The sequence below is a fragment of the Oryx dammah genome, unplaced genomic scaffold (assembly GCF_014754425.2).
Source record: "Oryx dammah isolate SB20612 unplaced genomic scaffold, SCBI_Odam_1.1 HiC_scaffold_26, whole genome shotgun sequence".
NCBI lineage: Eukaryota > Metazoa > Chordata > Mammalia > Artiodactyla > Bovidae > Oryx > Oryx dammah.
The window spans coordinates 22941414-22958112 of NW_024070210.1; the positions used below are offsets into that span (position 1 = coordinate 22941414).

Here is a 16699-nt window from a genome sequence, read left to right on the forward strand (position 1 = left end):
TAATGAAACTCTAACTCCCAATGTGATAGTGTTTGGAGATGGGGCCTTTGGGGGGTAATTAGGTCATGAGAGTAGAACCCTCATGATGGGATTAGTGCCCTTACAAGAGGAAACACAAGGGCTTTCTTTTCTTCTTCCTGGTCATATGAGGATAGAATGAGACGGGGGCTATGCCAGAGGTAAAATAAAAGTAATATTTAGAGAAACTCTCCCATGTCCTAGAAACTTTCACATATTTATTCTTGGTTAAGTCTCACAACAAATCTGGGTGGTACTTATTATTATTCTCATTTTCATGAAAGAAGAAATCAAGATGATAGCAATTAAGTAATTAACTGAAAGTTACATATCCAGGAAGTGGTGTGGCCTGCATTAAGCCCTAATCTGTCTCACTGCAAAGTTCATGTTCTTTTCATTATGTCCTTGCTACCTTTATATCTGTATGCATCTCAAGGGATTTGCAAAAGTCTCTCTGACTCTAATACACTTCCTAGATGACCCCAAAGATGACAGCCCCCGTGTCTTACCAATCTAGGTGCAGTCAGGGAGCCAATGCTCTTTATTTATTTATTTTTTTAAAATTTATTTATTTATTTTTAATTTTTTTACTTTACAATTCTGTATTGGTTTTGGCATAGATTGACATGAATCCACCACAGGTGTACATGCATTCCCAAACATGAACCCCCCTCCCCACAACATCTCTCTGGGTCATCCCCACGCATCAGCCCCAAGCGTGTCATATCCTGCATCAGACATAGACTGGCAATTCGATTCTTACATGATATTATACATGTTTCAATGCCATTCTCCCAAATCTTCACACCCTCTCCCTCTCCCTCTGAGTCCAAAAGTCCGCTATACACATCTGTGTCTTTTTTGCTGTCCTGCATACAGGGTCATCATTGCCATCTTTCTAAATTCCATATATATGTGTTAGTATACTGTATTGATGTTTTTCTTTCTGGCTCACTTCACTCTGTATAATCGGCTCCAGTTTCATCCATCTCATCAGAACTGATTCAAATGTATTCTTTTTAATGGCTGAGTAATACTCCATTGTGCCAATGCTCTTTAAATATCCAAGAAACAAAGAGGCAAAGCCCTCAATATTTTCCCCAGGAGGTGGTCTCTTAGAATATGCTTGGGGAAGATACTTAGAACTCATCTCTGCAGTGGCTGTTTTCTTCCAGCTTCTGGCAGGTAGTGAGAAGATTAACATCTCTGGCTCAGTTTTACCACATGAACGTTTCATGTGGGCATATGCACATATTAGCCACCTGCACTTCAAGTCACCTGACCTTGAAGCCAGATCACCCATCATCAGAAACGGACAGACATTGAGAGGGCGTGTGAGGACTTCCCTGGTGGTCCAGTGATTAAAACTCTGTGCTTCCAGTGCAGGGGGCTTAGGTTCGATCCCCGGTCAGGGAACTAAGACCCCACATGCCACATGGTAAGGGCAAAAATATCTAAAAAAGAGGACCTATGAAAAAAGAATCCAAATTAAATGGGATATTAAAATATTTACAGAACTTATACAGTCCCTGTTCAAGCAAACTCTGATGCCCTCAAATCTACAAACACATTTGTTATACTATGTGAAAGCAGTACATTTGGAGATAAAGTTAAAACCGACATGCTAATCTGAACTAGTGGGCAACAGACTGAAACGCTTACAGCAGTCAAAATTGGAAAAAGGAAATCACAGACTTACCCAGTACAGTTCATAGCTGTTAATTTAGCTTTGGAAAAATCTCTCCTAAAGGAGAACTCCTAAATGGAAGCCACAAGATGGCCTGAATAATGGCAGTGGTTTGTAAGGGGGGCCAACAACCCAGAAGACCACAGGGACCACACAATAGACGCACGGCTTCTCAAGTCCCTTTTCCCTTCAACCGCTGTGTCATCACAGCAAAATCCCTCAGCCTGCCCCAGGGCTTGAAATTCTTCATCTGTAATGCACTTATAATTATATTCTTTAGGAAGGTATTGGATCTAAATGAAAAAAATAAACGTACTGTTTAAAGTCAATTGTACTTATTAGCCATATAAGATTGGAGAACAGGATGCCTGACTTTTACTCAGAGTTTTTCCAGTGACTCACTGTGTAATTCTGAGGACAGAGTCCTTTGATCTTTAGTTCCTTAGCCCATAACCAGGGAGTTTTAAATTGTGCCCCCAACCCCCGCCAGTCCTCTTGGAGGGACCCTTTCCAGCTTCTTTTGCCCTCAGATGAAAGGATCTATAGACGTGGAAAATTGTTGTTTGGTGATTTCCTATATCCCCCTTTCTAGAATTTCAGCCGTTCTCCTTTTACATCTGAGGGACACTGCAGAGAAATCACTGCTGTGCACAATTGAAGCCACAGGCTTAAAATTTCACTGTTGGAGGGGCAGGCTGAGAAGGAACAAGTCCGGCTTTAACACCACAAATATCTCCAATTACCAAATGTGGGCAGACAGAATACAAAAAAACAAGGAGAGATAGAAAGGCCCTTGGTATTCTTCAAAGCTTCCCTTGTGGGATGAAAGTTCTTCTTTGAGGCTTCCAAGGCAGAAAGCCTAGGCAGCCTGCACACCTGGAGTGCATTAGTGGGCCCTGGACTTGAGGTGAAACAGGCTGAATTTCATCTAGATCCTTCCCACAATCCATTCTCATAAAAGCTCACAGTAATTTACCAGCTTAGGAACACGGCATGGTATTCATAGAGCACTGAACCCTGGGATTACCTTCCAGAGTTGCAGGATAAATCCCACTGCTCATCTATGTAAACATACTTTCATCTTGATTACCTTGAGCTCAAGGAGAGTTTCATTCTGTTTGCTGTGGCACAGGGTCAAAACCAAAACCCACCCTCAAATCATTCTCATAACCCTCCCAGAAGCCTTTCAAAGAGCATCCAAATGTTGATGTAATAATAAGTGAGTTTTCACATTAGGCTGTGCACTCACCTAAATACAAGACACTCCATGCTTCTACTGTTTGCCTCCCTTTCCTCACCAGCCTCATGGAGGTGATGCTGGCTTGTCTTGCCAGTTCCCTATCTTAGTGTTCCCAACGTATACAGACAGGAATGCTCACAGTAGACACCAGACAGGATCCAACTTCACCATGACGGCCACATGGTGCTCTCATCTAGAAAAAAAACGCTTTTGTCTTTCCACATTTCCCCATCTTTTCCTTACCTCTTGAAGTATGTAACTCAACATAAGGGCTCACCCCACTACTGTGATTATCTATTATTCTCTGCATCTGCTCCCTAACGTATCTCTCCCCACTCCCATCTACTTAAAGAAGAAACAGTGCATAAGGCCAGGGACTCTGGAGTTAAACGTTCTGGGCTCTGCAAATTCATGACCTGCATGCCCTTGGAAAAGTTACTCAGCCTCTTTTTGCTTCAGTTTCCTAATTTGTAAAATGAGGATAAGGATGCCAGCAACTTTGTAGAGTTGTAAAGATCAAATATATGATAAAAACAACTCATATAATTCAATAACAAAAATAGAAGCTAATTGAAAAATAGGCAGAAGAACTAAATAGATACTTCTCTAAAGAGACATATAGACAGCCAATAGGCATATGAAAAGACGGTCATCAGCGCTAATTATTAGAGAAATGCAAATCAAAACTACAATGAGGTTATCATCTCACATTGGTCAGAATGACTATAATTAAAAAGTCTACAAATAATAAATGTTAGAGAGGCTGTGGAGAAAAGACATGTTGAAATACACACTATAGAAAACATAATGCTTCATAAAACTGAAAATAGTTACCATGACATAGCAATCCCGCTGCTCAGCATATACCCAGAGAAAACTATAATTCCAAAAGATACATGCACCCCTATGTTCATAGCAGCACTATTCACAATAGCCAAGAGCTGGAAACAATCTAAATGTCTGTTAGATCACTGGTCCAGGTTTGATGCATGAGACAGGGTGCTCAGGGCTGGTGCACTGGGATGACCCTGAGGGATGGGATGGGGAGGCAGGTGGGAGTGGGTTCAGGATGGGGAACACATGCTCACCCATGGCTGATTCATCTCAATGTATGGCAAAACCACTACAATATTGTAAAGTAATTAGCCTCCAATTAAAATAATTAATTAAAAAAATTTTTTTTTAATGTCAACAGATGAATAAATAAGATACACACAAACAATGGAATATTACTCAGCTGTCTAAAAGAATGAAACAATGGATGGACCTAGAGCTAATCACACTGAGAAAAGTAAACCGGAAAGAGAAAGACCAACACAAGATGGTATCACTTATATCAGAATCTAAAATATGACACAAGTGAGCATATCTATGAGACAAAGACTCACAGACATGGAGAAGAGACTTGTGGTTGCCAAGAGGGAGGAGAGATGGGGGAGCAGAGGATTGGGAGTGTGGGATTAGCAGATGCAAAGTAGTATATATAGGATGGATTAATTTAAAAAGTCCTACTGTATAGCACAGGGAACTATTTTCAATATCCCGTGATAAATCATAATGGAAAAGAACATGAAAAAGAATACAGGTATGTGTAACTGAATCACTTTGCTGTACAGCAGAAATAAGCACAACAATATAAATCAACTATCAGTTCATTTCAGTTCAGTCCAGTCGCTCAGACGTGTCTGACTCTTTGCAACCCCATGGACTACAACGCGTCAGGCTTCCCTGTCCGTCACCAACTCCCAGAGCTTGCTCAAACTCAGGTCCATCTAAAATATTTTTTTAAAGGATCAATACACAATGTTATAACAGTGTCTAAAATGTTGTCAAGCATGATGATGCACATGGTGATACTTCCATTACCAGTGCTGAGTACTTTTCTTAAAAAGATTATTCCTCTAACTGGTCCCCTCTAATAGTACAGTACAGTAATGCAGTGTTACCAGTACAGCCTCACCTATCAGTGGACAGATGAGCTGCTACTTGCAAAGCACAGTGAGCAAAGGCAAACGGAGGTACTTGTAAGCATGCTATAGGATAAACAAGTTTGGGCAAAGTATTAGTCAAGGGCCAAATAAAGATGAATGGGGTGGAGCGCTGTAAATAATCTGTACTCCATGAAACTAAATGCTCTAAAAATGCAGGTGATGGTTCAGAATCTACCCAAATTTGACATATTTTAAGGTGACAGGTGCTGAAACTCCTTTCCTTGACTGTTGTTGTTGCTCAGTGGCTAAACCATGTCCAGCTCTTTGTGACTCCATGGACTGTAGCCCACCAAGCTCCTCTGTCTATGGGATTTCCCAGGCAAGAATACTAAGGATGACTATTTGAGTTAGGCAATGCTCTGGCCTATACATGTTCTTCAGAACTGAGAAACTGTTGGTGTCAAAGGCCCAGCTCTAGTCACAGAATGCCTTGGAGGAATACACACATAGACATTGTTTACCATTTGTAAAGGAATCAGTTGTCTTGAAGTAAGACCTGCACTGGTTGGAATCCTAGTCTTTATGGCTCCTTGTAAGCCATTTGTATCTTTAGCATGATGTCTGGCATAACATTCCAATGGGGTAAAGGATGTGTTGTCTGCTTACCCATGTCACAGACGTGCACTCTAATGCATGAGCACTTTGGCAGTTTTACTTCCAACACATACAATAATAATATAATATTTTTCAAGTTGTTCTCCTATCTAAATTATGTTATCACTAGAGATGTCCTTAAAAAAATATTCCAGGTACCATAGAGTAATTAGTACCCATTTTTGTGTATCATGGCATAGAAAGGTTGGGAAGCATTGCTCTAGACTAATACCAGAAAGAAACCTACCATTCAGTAAGCTCCAAACATTTAATGATAACTTAGTAAGTACAACCTAGTAAGTGAAACTAGGCCTTTACTATTCTGTACTTTAATTTCCGATCTATAGGTCAGAGATAAAATATATATATTTATCTCTTTGGATTGATCTAAGGGTAATATTAGCTATAAGTGCTTTGAAATTTTTAGGTGAAGAAAGAAATAATTTAAATATTTATTTTTAATTTGCTGAATGAAATCTGTTTTACCCCCAGGCAGATTCTTGTCAAGAAAGAAAAAAAAATAATAATAATAACAGAGCCTTATCCTAAAAACAAAGCCTGTAATCCAGGGATTATATATGAGGAGAATCTACCACATTCTAGAGTAACAAGGAAATCACATACCAATAAATAGTAATTTAATGATAAAAGGAATGCTAACACATACTAGAAGTAGCTCCTTTATCTTCAAAGGAAAAAATATTAATGAAGGAAGAAGGGGTTTTACTGTACTTTGCAAGAAGGTGGCACTAATCTCACCTGCTTCTATGTCCAAAATGCCAATATACTCCCACAATACTTTGACAAACACACACTTCTCTGTGATTCAGACCAGAGCAACATTTTCATCTATGCATCTCATTCAAAGTGCCCTTTGTTTCAATTTCTTCAACAGAACCAAATACTTTGCTCGAGTTCTGACCTCAAAGAATCCTGTCTTGTGTCTGCCTGAAAAAATTGGGCAAAATGATTTTTTTTACAACCCAAACAACATCAATTGCCAGCCACACAAAACAGGAGCACTGAAATGGATGTGTTAGTGTGGGGAAAGTTTTCACGGTGCTTTACTGAGAACTCCTTTCTCTCTTGACCCTACATTCTGCCAACTTCCCATATGGTAGCTACGGGCCAGGACTGGGAAGAAGTCCAGATGCAGCCTAAAAATTCCTTGGTTGACTTATAGGAATAAGAGAAAATAAAACATCCAGACCTTCAAACCTTTAACAAAGAAGGATTTGGAAAGGAATGTGATTAAATAAGCCATGCATAGTTTAATTACTTGGATGACTGAAATCTTAATCCAATCTCCAACACCAGCTCCTCACATGATTATGGTCAAGTACTAACCCCATTTTACAGAAGCAAGTGTGTACAGTACACGGCAACGTGGAAAGTGTAACAGTAAAGCACAGAACACAATTATAGTCTCTCCAAAAGCTTTAGAAAGCATATTCCAATTAACTGGATCACCAGGGAAGAGTCTGAGTTAGAATTTTGATAAATGAGTCCAAAGTTAAATACTAAAAAGCTGTCTATCAATTAGTTGATTCTAGGTCTTTGCAAAGAGATAAGGGTTTCCAGTTTATGCTTACCGGTGTCAAAACAGCCTCAGGGCAGGGAAGGAGGGTGAGAAAAGGAGGAGAAGAGCCTGATTCTTGCAAAATGAAGGCGCACAGAGTCACCAGCTCAATGCTAGGAAAGTGCCTTAATGAATGAAAGCAGTGCTGACATGATCTGGTACTCTATCCACTTGGATGAGCTGCCCCTTTCAGGTAATGTCAAGGTCTTGTGCACTGAGCTGTTAAAGATACTTGAGGAGGAAAATGTTCTCCAGCAAGGCAACTTTCTTTAAAGTATTCTCAGCCCCTAGACATCTTGGTCATCTCAACAGTGACTCAAGGAACAATAGATAAGACCAGGTGAAAGGCTGGTCAAAGGTCAGAAGGTTTGAACCTTTTGGCTGGACAGTTCAATTCTTTTAACTCCTTCTCTCTCCCTTTTGCTTCCCCTCTCCATTTCCGTCCTCCTTTCTCTTTCCTTTTCTCACACTCTCTCAAATCAATTTAGAATTGTTGGAGAAACTTCAAGGGTAATGCCAAAATTAAAACAATTTTATATTTTCTCCTTATGAAAGGACTTCAGCTCTAAGCGAAATGATAACTACTTGTGATGGATCACATGTTTTTAAAGAACCATTGAAGAAACCTAGTTACACTTGAAAAATGGATATTGCTAGATGGGAATCAGTAAAGCATACATAATTAGATTACTCTGGTAATGGGCAGTAATGGGATCATTCTAAAATACAAGATCATTCTGAAAACAAAGATCCTTCTCTAAAAACAAGAACCTAAGTGCCTTTATGTGCACACACGTGCATAAACAGAGGCAGCTGCTGGTGGGCTGAGTGTCCTTCCTGCATCCAGGAAAAGGTGGTACTTTTAAAGGTTTCCAGGAGAAACATCACTGAGTATGTCTGTGTATAGCATTACGTGCTGTTTGCCCTTGAAGGGAGATGTGACAATGTACACTCAGTGGCATTCTAGAGTCTAGAGGAATAAGCTTTCACAGAAACAAGTCTAAATCCTCAAAATTATCTTTCTTGGCTCATTTTTGTAGTTATAGCTTGGGAGAAAAAAGCTCCTTTGCTCATTTTGTGACATGCCTCAACTGTGGATGGCAAACTTGACAACAATATTATGAACAAAGTGATTTAGAACAGGTCTCTAGTAAAAAAAACAGAACTCAAGTCTTGGCACAGGGCAGTTGATTAATATGCTCTGGGCCCAAGAAATGCATACTCTTGCTGCTAACTGAAACAATCCAGCAGCCTTCTCTGGTAGTTACCTGGGTGACATTGTTCTGTTATCCTACCCTGTTTGGGCGCTGTTATAACTATTTCAAGGTTGGTTACCATTTGATTCCCAGAATCGGGATATTCATGGTCCAAAGTTTACCTTTTTGTATTTAAAATGGATGTGTTCAGAAGTCTTCAATATGAAACATTAACAACTATAAATTCATGCAATGTTCATCCTCTCTGGAGACTGAAAGTCTTCATTGATGCTATTTGGTTTTAGTTTTTAATGCTACAGACATTACATTCTTCACTATCCTTATGGACAAATCATCAAAGGATAATTGAGTTGCCGAGGTAAAGGCAATGGTGAAGCTGAGAAGTGAAATCTTAATTTTCTGATTCACTATTTCACCATTAGATTATTATTTTTATTATTATTATTCACCACTATTACATTATTTTTAGAAATGACCGAGTATTTGAGAGCTAAGAGTGAAGGTTTTGAAACTAGTTGGACCTGTGTTTGAATTTGTTTCCCTGTTTACCCTTGTGGATCTTGAATAAGTGACTTAACCTCTAGTTTTAACTTTCTACCCTTCATGCAAAGTCCCAGAAAAGTAGGTAAGTGTGAGCTGATGTTTCCCAAAATGCATACACCAAAGAAACAAAATCTGTCTCTTCATCTCCCGGAGTTAAGGACTAGATAGATTGGCAAGTCAACGCACACTCAGAACGCAGCTAACAGAACACACAGCCATGAAATTAAAAGACCCTTGCTCCTTGGAAGAAAAGTTATGGCAGATATAGACAACATATTAAAAAGCAGAGACATCACTTTGCCAACAAAGGTCCATACAGTCAAAGCTATGGTTTTTCCAGTAGTCATGTATGGATGTGAGGACTTCCTTGGTGGCTCAGACAGTAAAGCGTCTGTCTACAGTGCGGGAGACCTGGGTTTGATCCCTGGGTCGGGAAGATCCGCTGGAAAAGAAAATGGCAATCCACTCCAGTACTATTGCCTGGAAAATTCATGGACAGAGGAGCCTGGTAGGCTACAGTCCATGGGGTCACAAAGAGTTGGACATGACTGAGCGACTTCACTTCATTGTATAGATGTGAGGGCTGGACCATAAAGAAGGCTGAATGCCAGTTGATGCTTTTGAATTGTGGTGCTGGAGGAGGCTCCTGAGAGTCCCTTGGACTACAAGGAGATCAAACCAGCCAATATTAAAGGAAATCAACCCTGAATATTCATTGGAAGGACTGATGCTGAAGCTGAAGCTCCAATACTTTGGCCACCTGATGCAAAGAGTGAATGCATTGCAAAAGACTCTAATGCTGAGAAAGAATGAAGGCAAAAGAAGAGGGTGGCAGAGGATGAGATGGTTAGATAGCATCAGTGACTCAACAGACACGAATCTGAGCAAACTCTGGGAGATACTGAAGGACAGGGGAACCTGAGTGCTGCAGTCCATGGGGCTGTAAAGAGTTGGACACGCTGAGTAACTGAACAACAACAAATAGAACACAACACCCAAATGGAGTCCCAGCTCACCAGGAGGAGCCAGTCAATTAGAGCACAGGACTAGCAATTTCCTGATGACTGCAGTAAACAGGCTGCTATATCAGTTACTGCAGTAGAAGAACAAAGGAAGGAAAAACAGGTAACACCTCAATGACAGATATTGCAAATTATTTGTAACTATTCTAAAAAGTGAATGTGTATTCAAGAATCATGGAGCCATCATCTTTGAACTGTCAGATTTTCAGATGAGGAAGTGGAGGCACGAAGAGGTTTACCCAACAGAATAAGTAGCAGTAGAAAGATCTGAACCTAGGTCAGACTAATCCATATATTTTCTATCGATATTATGAATTTACTAGAAGATGATGATCCAATGTGTAAATGTTAACTGAGAACTTATCTCAGCCACCTGGAAATTAAACAGATACCATGAATTCCAGAACTTGAATTTGATTTAGGAACCATAAAAGAACTCTGCTCTTACTGGTGAGCACTGGCACACTTCGTATCAAGCCCCAGCAATGATTTAGACAGAAAAGCATCACAGGGTGAGTCAGCAATAGCTCACCTGATGCAACCCCAAATAGGTGTTTCTTAGTTGTATTTCATGTAAACACTACCTCATGTCAGTTATGTTTATAAACCATGATGAGCTCATCCCAAACACAGGTGAGAAGGCCATGAACAATATACCTACCAAGTCTTTTTTAAGCTCTGCCTATAACGAATAAAGCGGAAATAAGCTGTCTGATGTGTCTAATACTTAAATTACCCTACATGACTGCTGAAGCTCTAATACTGTGCCTCTTTGGTATGCTCTGTGATAGTCGCTCAGTCGTGTCCAACTCTCTGTGGCCCCATGGACTGTAGCCTGTCAGTCTGCTTTGTCCATGGAATTCTCCAGGCAAGAATACTGGAGTATGTTGCCATTTCCTTCTCCACTGGTATGCTTTACTTTGATTATAAACATTTCAACTACATTTAAGCTCAGCAAAAGCATCTTGAGCTCTCCCTCACCCCTGACAGCGAAAGGATGAAAAAGGAGTTTGAGACTGTGAGTTTCCACTGGATAGGAAAAAAAAAAAACACACACACATGCAGAAGAAAGAAATGAAATGACAAAATAAACTATATTAGTATACAAAAAGATCATGTAACTAAATCAATGTATTGCTTTATTTCATTTTTAATCTTTCAGGAAAATCTTGATCACCAAGATTCAAAGTATGGCTGAAGAAAGGGAATAAACATCCTGTTCCCTTCTCATGGGCAAATATTTTTTAGTATTTACACTAATTGAATACCAGTATTTTCAAGGAGCATTAAACTAAAAACCGAGATGAGGATTATAATACCATGGAGCTCAACCATCTATAGCATTAAATTTTCTTGTGTAATTCAGGATTAATCAACATGAGGTTTAATTAACTCATTTTATTCACTGCAAGTTCAAACAGATGGGTCAGAATAGATGTATTTAAGTAAATACAAGATGATATTTAAGTAAAGAATGGACTGTCAAGGAGAAGAGCATTTTAGCCACTAACCTTGATCCAACCCAACACTCCTAGTCTCGGCCCCACTGGATGGAGTCTCACCACATGCCCTTGGCTTTGCTCCAGCATTGTTCCCTCTTTCCAACACAGCTTGTCTTAGGCTCATATGCTTTATTTTTAAATAGCTTCCATTAAAGAGCTTTTAACACTAAATCTAAGTTGCTCTGATCTTAGCTTGGGGTCACTGAGGCCCATCAACACTATATCCTTGTCTTAGTCAAATTGTGGTTGGTTTTTTTTTTTTTTTCTCTTTTTCATTGTTGTTCTTTCTTTCTTGACTATCTGGACTCTAAAATCTATCTACCAGAAAGTAGAACTCACCAGCACCTCCACCAGAAGCTAAAAGTGCAGAGTAAGAAGATAGCAAAATATGTAAGGGTCATTAGGAAAATAACACAAGGAGCAGTTTGCATAAGCTCTGGAAGTTGGTGACGGACAGGGAGGCCTGGCGTGCTGCAGTCCATGGGGTCGCAGAGAGTTGGACACGACTGAGCCACTGAACTGAACTGAGGGATTAGTAGGGGTTGCTAATTAACATGGGCTAGTCAGTGCCATAATTACAAAGACGCCCTGCAGAGTAAGTTTCTAGTGGTTGAGGTTTCAGTGGCTAGAACTTTCCCCTTCATGGACCAGTATGTGGCCACAGATGTCAATATAATAACCTACGTTGGAGTATTTTGTATATTTTACCCATTTTAAGACTTCGCTCTTTCACTGCTATGCATTCTTCCTTGAGTAAATATTTATCTATGCAGTCTAATGGTTACAGCCCAAGGAGAGAAGCGAGGAAATATGGCTTCTTTCTGCTCCTGCTTTTCAACATGACAATGTGAAAGTCATTTCTCCTTAGTTCCCTCTATTAAGGAACTAAGATTCTACGCCCCTGGACTAAGTTCTAGAGATCTTCACACAAAAGTACTCCTATTCCATGGGATTCTGATCCCACTAAAAGTGCCCAAGCCCTGGAATCTAAATCACTGAGTACTCAGTCTGTTCTTGTCACCTCTGGGAGCCCAATTAGGTCTTGCAGTTCACAGAAGGAAAACCTATAGCCCAAAGGCTATTCCCTACGTCTCAATGAACCTACTGACAGCTGTCTTGGAAAATAAATTTTTGGTTCTCAGGTTGAGTTTCTCTCTCAGACAGTACGACAAAGTAGCAAACAGCTCTTTGCCAAGAATGCAGAGAACATAAGTCTATCTTTAAGCCTGACCTGGGTTTCAATAGCAACAGATCAAACACAAAAACTTATTAACTACAAATGAACCAAGCCAGCTCTACTTGGCTTTATAAATAAGAATAAAAAATACACCTCAACAAATTGGACACTGAACTAAGTATATAAGAGTGTACACCAATTTGAATTCTGCCACTGACTTGTTGGGGAACTTTTTTCTAAAAGTCAAAACTTCGCTGGCTTCAACTTCCCCATCCGTAAACTTTTTTTAAATGATATTTTACTGCAAATGCCTGGAGCTGTATAATCAGTCACATCATCTCCAGAATAAAACAAAGGCAAGGCCCTACTCCTGATCCAGATGGCCCTACACTCAATAAGAGACCTTGGAGATTTGGCTCAGAAGTGAGTAAACAGACTACAATACAGGAAGGGCAAGCTACTGGGGAGGGAGGCCAGTGCAGGTTAATCATTCACAGGATTAGGTGTCTTATTTCTCTTTCATAACATAGGCTTGACTAGCTGAAAACATACCCAGCCAAGCACAAAAAGCCATCAGTGGGTAAAAGGAAATAATTGAATGAGAAAGGAACCATGGTTCAGGTTCACATCATTTTAATTCTCTTAAATTCTTCCTTAAAGGGTCTTTCTTCACTTGAAATTTGAGAGAGATCAGTTCAACCTGGATACATAATTATTTTTCTTCCCTACACCAATTTATATATTGTATCAGTGAGCTTCCATAAGTTTATAGATTTTAGTGGAAGAGTTTGGCAACAGCTCTCAGTCTTGATCTCAGCTTCTTGCTATGTGACTTAGGCAAGTCTCTTAATCTAGCTAAGCTTCTTATTCCCCCAAGTTAGAAAACAGAAATTCTGAATTGAGCCCTGGCTAACAAAGGCACAAGCTCATTAGCGCCTGGCTCTCCCTTCCTTAGAAGATGTTTGTACTTTGCAATGTGATCAGAGGTCAAGTCAGTGAGGACAGGACAAATGTATTAATACATGTAATAGGTTAAGAATGAAATGACAGAAAAACACACAGGATCAACACCCTCCTCTCAACAACTGACCAAGCATTTCCTTACCCTTCTGAATTGGAACTGGACAATTTAAGGGAAAAGGGAAGGTACAAATTGAAATTAGAGACTAAACAGAATATAATGGAAAGAAGCATACTAAAACTGGCTGGTGGGTATACAAATTTAAACAGAGTTATGATATGGAGATGTTCAAGTTTTAAATATTTTCATCAGCCTAAAATAAGAATATGAGATGTGATAAATATGATGAAAGGTAATAACTGCCTAAAACACTGCATTTAATTTTTTCTTTAGAAAATAATATGAAAATTTACAGTGAATAAAACTTTAATCCTTTTCTCTAGAGAAGACTCTTCTCTAGAAATTCTTACTTCTTTTTCATACTGCAGGCTCCAGAGTAACAGAAAATGATGAAGGATCAAATAATAGAGCCTCTTAGGAAAAAGAACCTACTGTATAAAGATATGAACTCAGTTGGGCTGAGAACTTGTCCACCTCTTCACGCAGGAAAGCAAGAGCCTTCTGCTACTCGCCAGGGTATGGAGGAGGAGCTAATTTGTATATTGACCTAAAACTCTCCCTGGGCAGGTGGGCCTTGCTTTTCTAATGACTCCTGATGAAAATTTACTTTGTTCTACCCAAAGGCTAAAACCAAGACATAAAGCTTTTATTTTGGGAAACCTTGGTCTTAAAATTCAATGAAGGCATTATTCACTACACTTCTTTTTTTTCTTTTATTTCAACTCTTTATGCTCACAAATGAGAATAAAAGTTTTCATAGTCTTTCCAAGATGTAACTTTCTAATTGTGAAAAAGCAATACAACCTAAATGTACAACATCTAGAAGAATAGTGATGGAAATTATGCTACAATGAGAGAATTTATTTTGTGGCCATTAAAAGTCTGTTTACAAAAATTTTTTAATAGAATGAGAAAATGATCATGATGAAATGGTAAATGAAAACACTATACAAGATTATGTAAACTATGAGCTAAAGTGTGTAAAAATTTAAATATTTAAAGATGAAGGAAACATAACGTTATTAACAGTAGATATTTAAGGATGGGGTTTTAGATCATTAATTTTTTTATAAAAGCTTTATTGAGAGATAATTCATGTACTATACAATTCATTCACTGAAAAATTCTCACTTGTTTTTAACATATTCACTGAGTTGTGCAATCATTACCACAATCAATTTTAGAACATTTTTATCACTTCAAAAAGAAATCCTGTACCCTTTAGCTATCATCCACAAGCCCACCCACTCCCATCCCAAAGCAACCACTAACCTAATTTCTGTCTCTATAGATTTCCCTGTTCTGGACACTTCACACAAATGTTATCATAGAATGTGTGGTCTTTGGTGAAAGGCTTCTTTCACTTAGCATAATGTTTTCAAGGTTCATCTACATTGTAACAGGTATCAGTACTTCATTTCTGTTTACCATCAAATAATATTTCATTGTATGGACATGCCACGTATTGTTTATTCATTCATCCACTGATGTATATTTAAGGTATTTCCACTTTGAGGTCATTACAAATAATGATACTATGAACATTTGTATACAACTTTTTTTCAGTTATTTTAAGTGTATACTTAGGAGCAGATGGATCCATTTTTAAAACAATTTTGTGCTCCCAAATTTTATATGTACAAGGTATTTATAATTCTTTTATTATTAAAGAAAAATAGTAACAAAAAAAAGATATCCCTTTGAGTTCAATTCTCCCGTTGCCAGAACTTCCCGTGCCCAATCTCTCATGCTCTCTGAAACCCAAGCCAGACGTTTTCTAGTTAATTACCTAAAATGTTTTTAACAAACGCTTGTTCTCAATTGGACCCTGTACTGGGCAAATTAGAGGATATGAAAGAAATAGGAAATGAGGTCTTTGCTTTCAAGAAAGGAATGCTGCTAAACTCTAGAGAGAATGCTTGGGAGGGAAAACCACTAACATTAACCTAGGAAACAGAGGAATATGGCATATTCAAGTGGGGTGGTTCCATCCTGCACTGCAGGTGAACCGTTTTATTGCTCAACAGAAAACTAAGTCTGAAAACTGGACTTCACAGTCATTGCAACCATCTGTAAGGAAGGCATTTTTCTAATGAAGAACCTAAGGCAGGGAGATGGTTAAAAGGTTCTTTCTACCCCAGCTAAGTATTACCTGCTCTTTTCTATGTACATTCACACATACGTACCAACAAGATTTGTTTCTGCTTAGAAAAGGCTGTGTTGGCAGGGCAGTGTAAGGAAGTGGAAAAACAGTACAGCCGTAAGATAAACTAGGAATCCACCTGGGATCTCCAGTTCAAAATATGCCCATTGGTTCAAACTGCATCCTGCCCTCATATATACAGATATCACTAACCAGGTGGCTCAGATAGTAAAGAATCCTCCTACCAAAGCAGGAGACGTGGCTTCAATCCTTGGGTCAGGAAGATCCCCTGACAAAGGAAATAGCAACCCACTCCAGTATTCTTGCCTAGGAAATCCCATGGAAAGAGGAGCCTGGCGGGCTACAGTCCATGGGGTCACAAAGAGTTAGACATGATTTAGCAACTAAACAACAACAACCTCTTATACCACCTAGGCCACAAGAGAATTCAAGCCCCGAGGACTCAGCAATATCCACAGAGAGAGTTGTTTGTGATATAAGATATCACATTGAGGGAAGGGATTAACATTTGAAATGAAATATGCTATTTTAAATGTATTTAGGTGTTCTGAAAAATAATATAATAAACATCCATACACTTGATTTAAGATATAAAACAGTGAGGTATATTTTAAGGACTAAATAAATGGAAAAAATCAAATTATGCAAAGTTAGTGGTCAATAATAAAATAAGAAGGGTAAGCCATCAACAAGAGGTCTTAGAGTAGGGTAAATCACTTTGAGTGCAGAAAGCTGGAACCAGGCACTAAACAATAAAATGAAACCAGGCCATTTTAGGGTAATATAACTTGTCCCAAACATGACTCTGGCCTGGGCCCTCCCTTGTCCTCCCTCACTGCAGCCTCCTCTGAAACCATGCTTCTCCCAGGGTACCAGATGAATCA

General features: G+C 39.1%; 1 protein-coding gene across 3 annotated transcripts in view; it reads right to left on the minus strand.

The window, feature by feature from the left end:
* The window catches only part of RAD51B (RAD51 paralog B), a 610539-nt gene that overhangs the window by 292212 nt on the left and 301628 nt on the right, over nt 1–16699 (minus strand). The gene's annotated exons all lie outside the window — the stretch shown is intronic.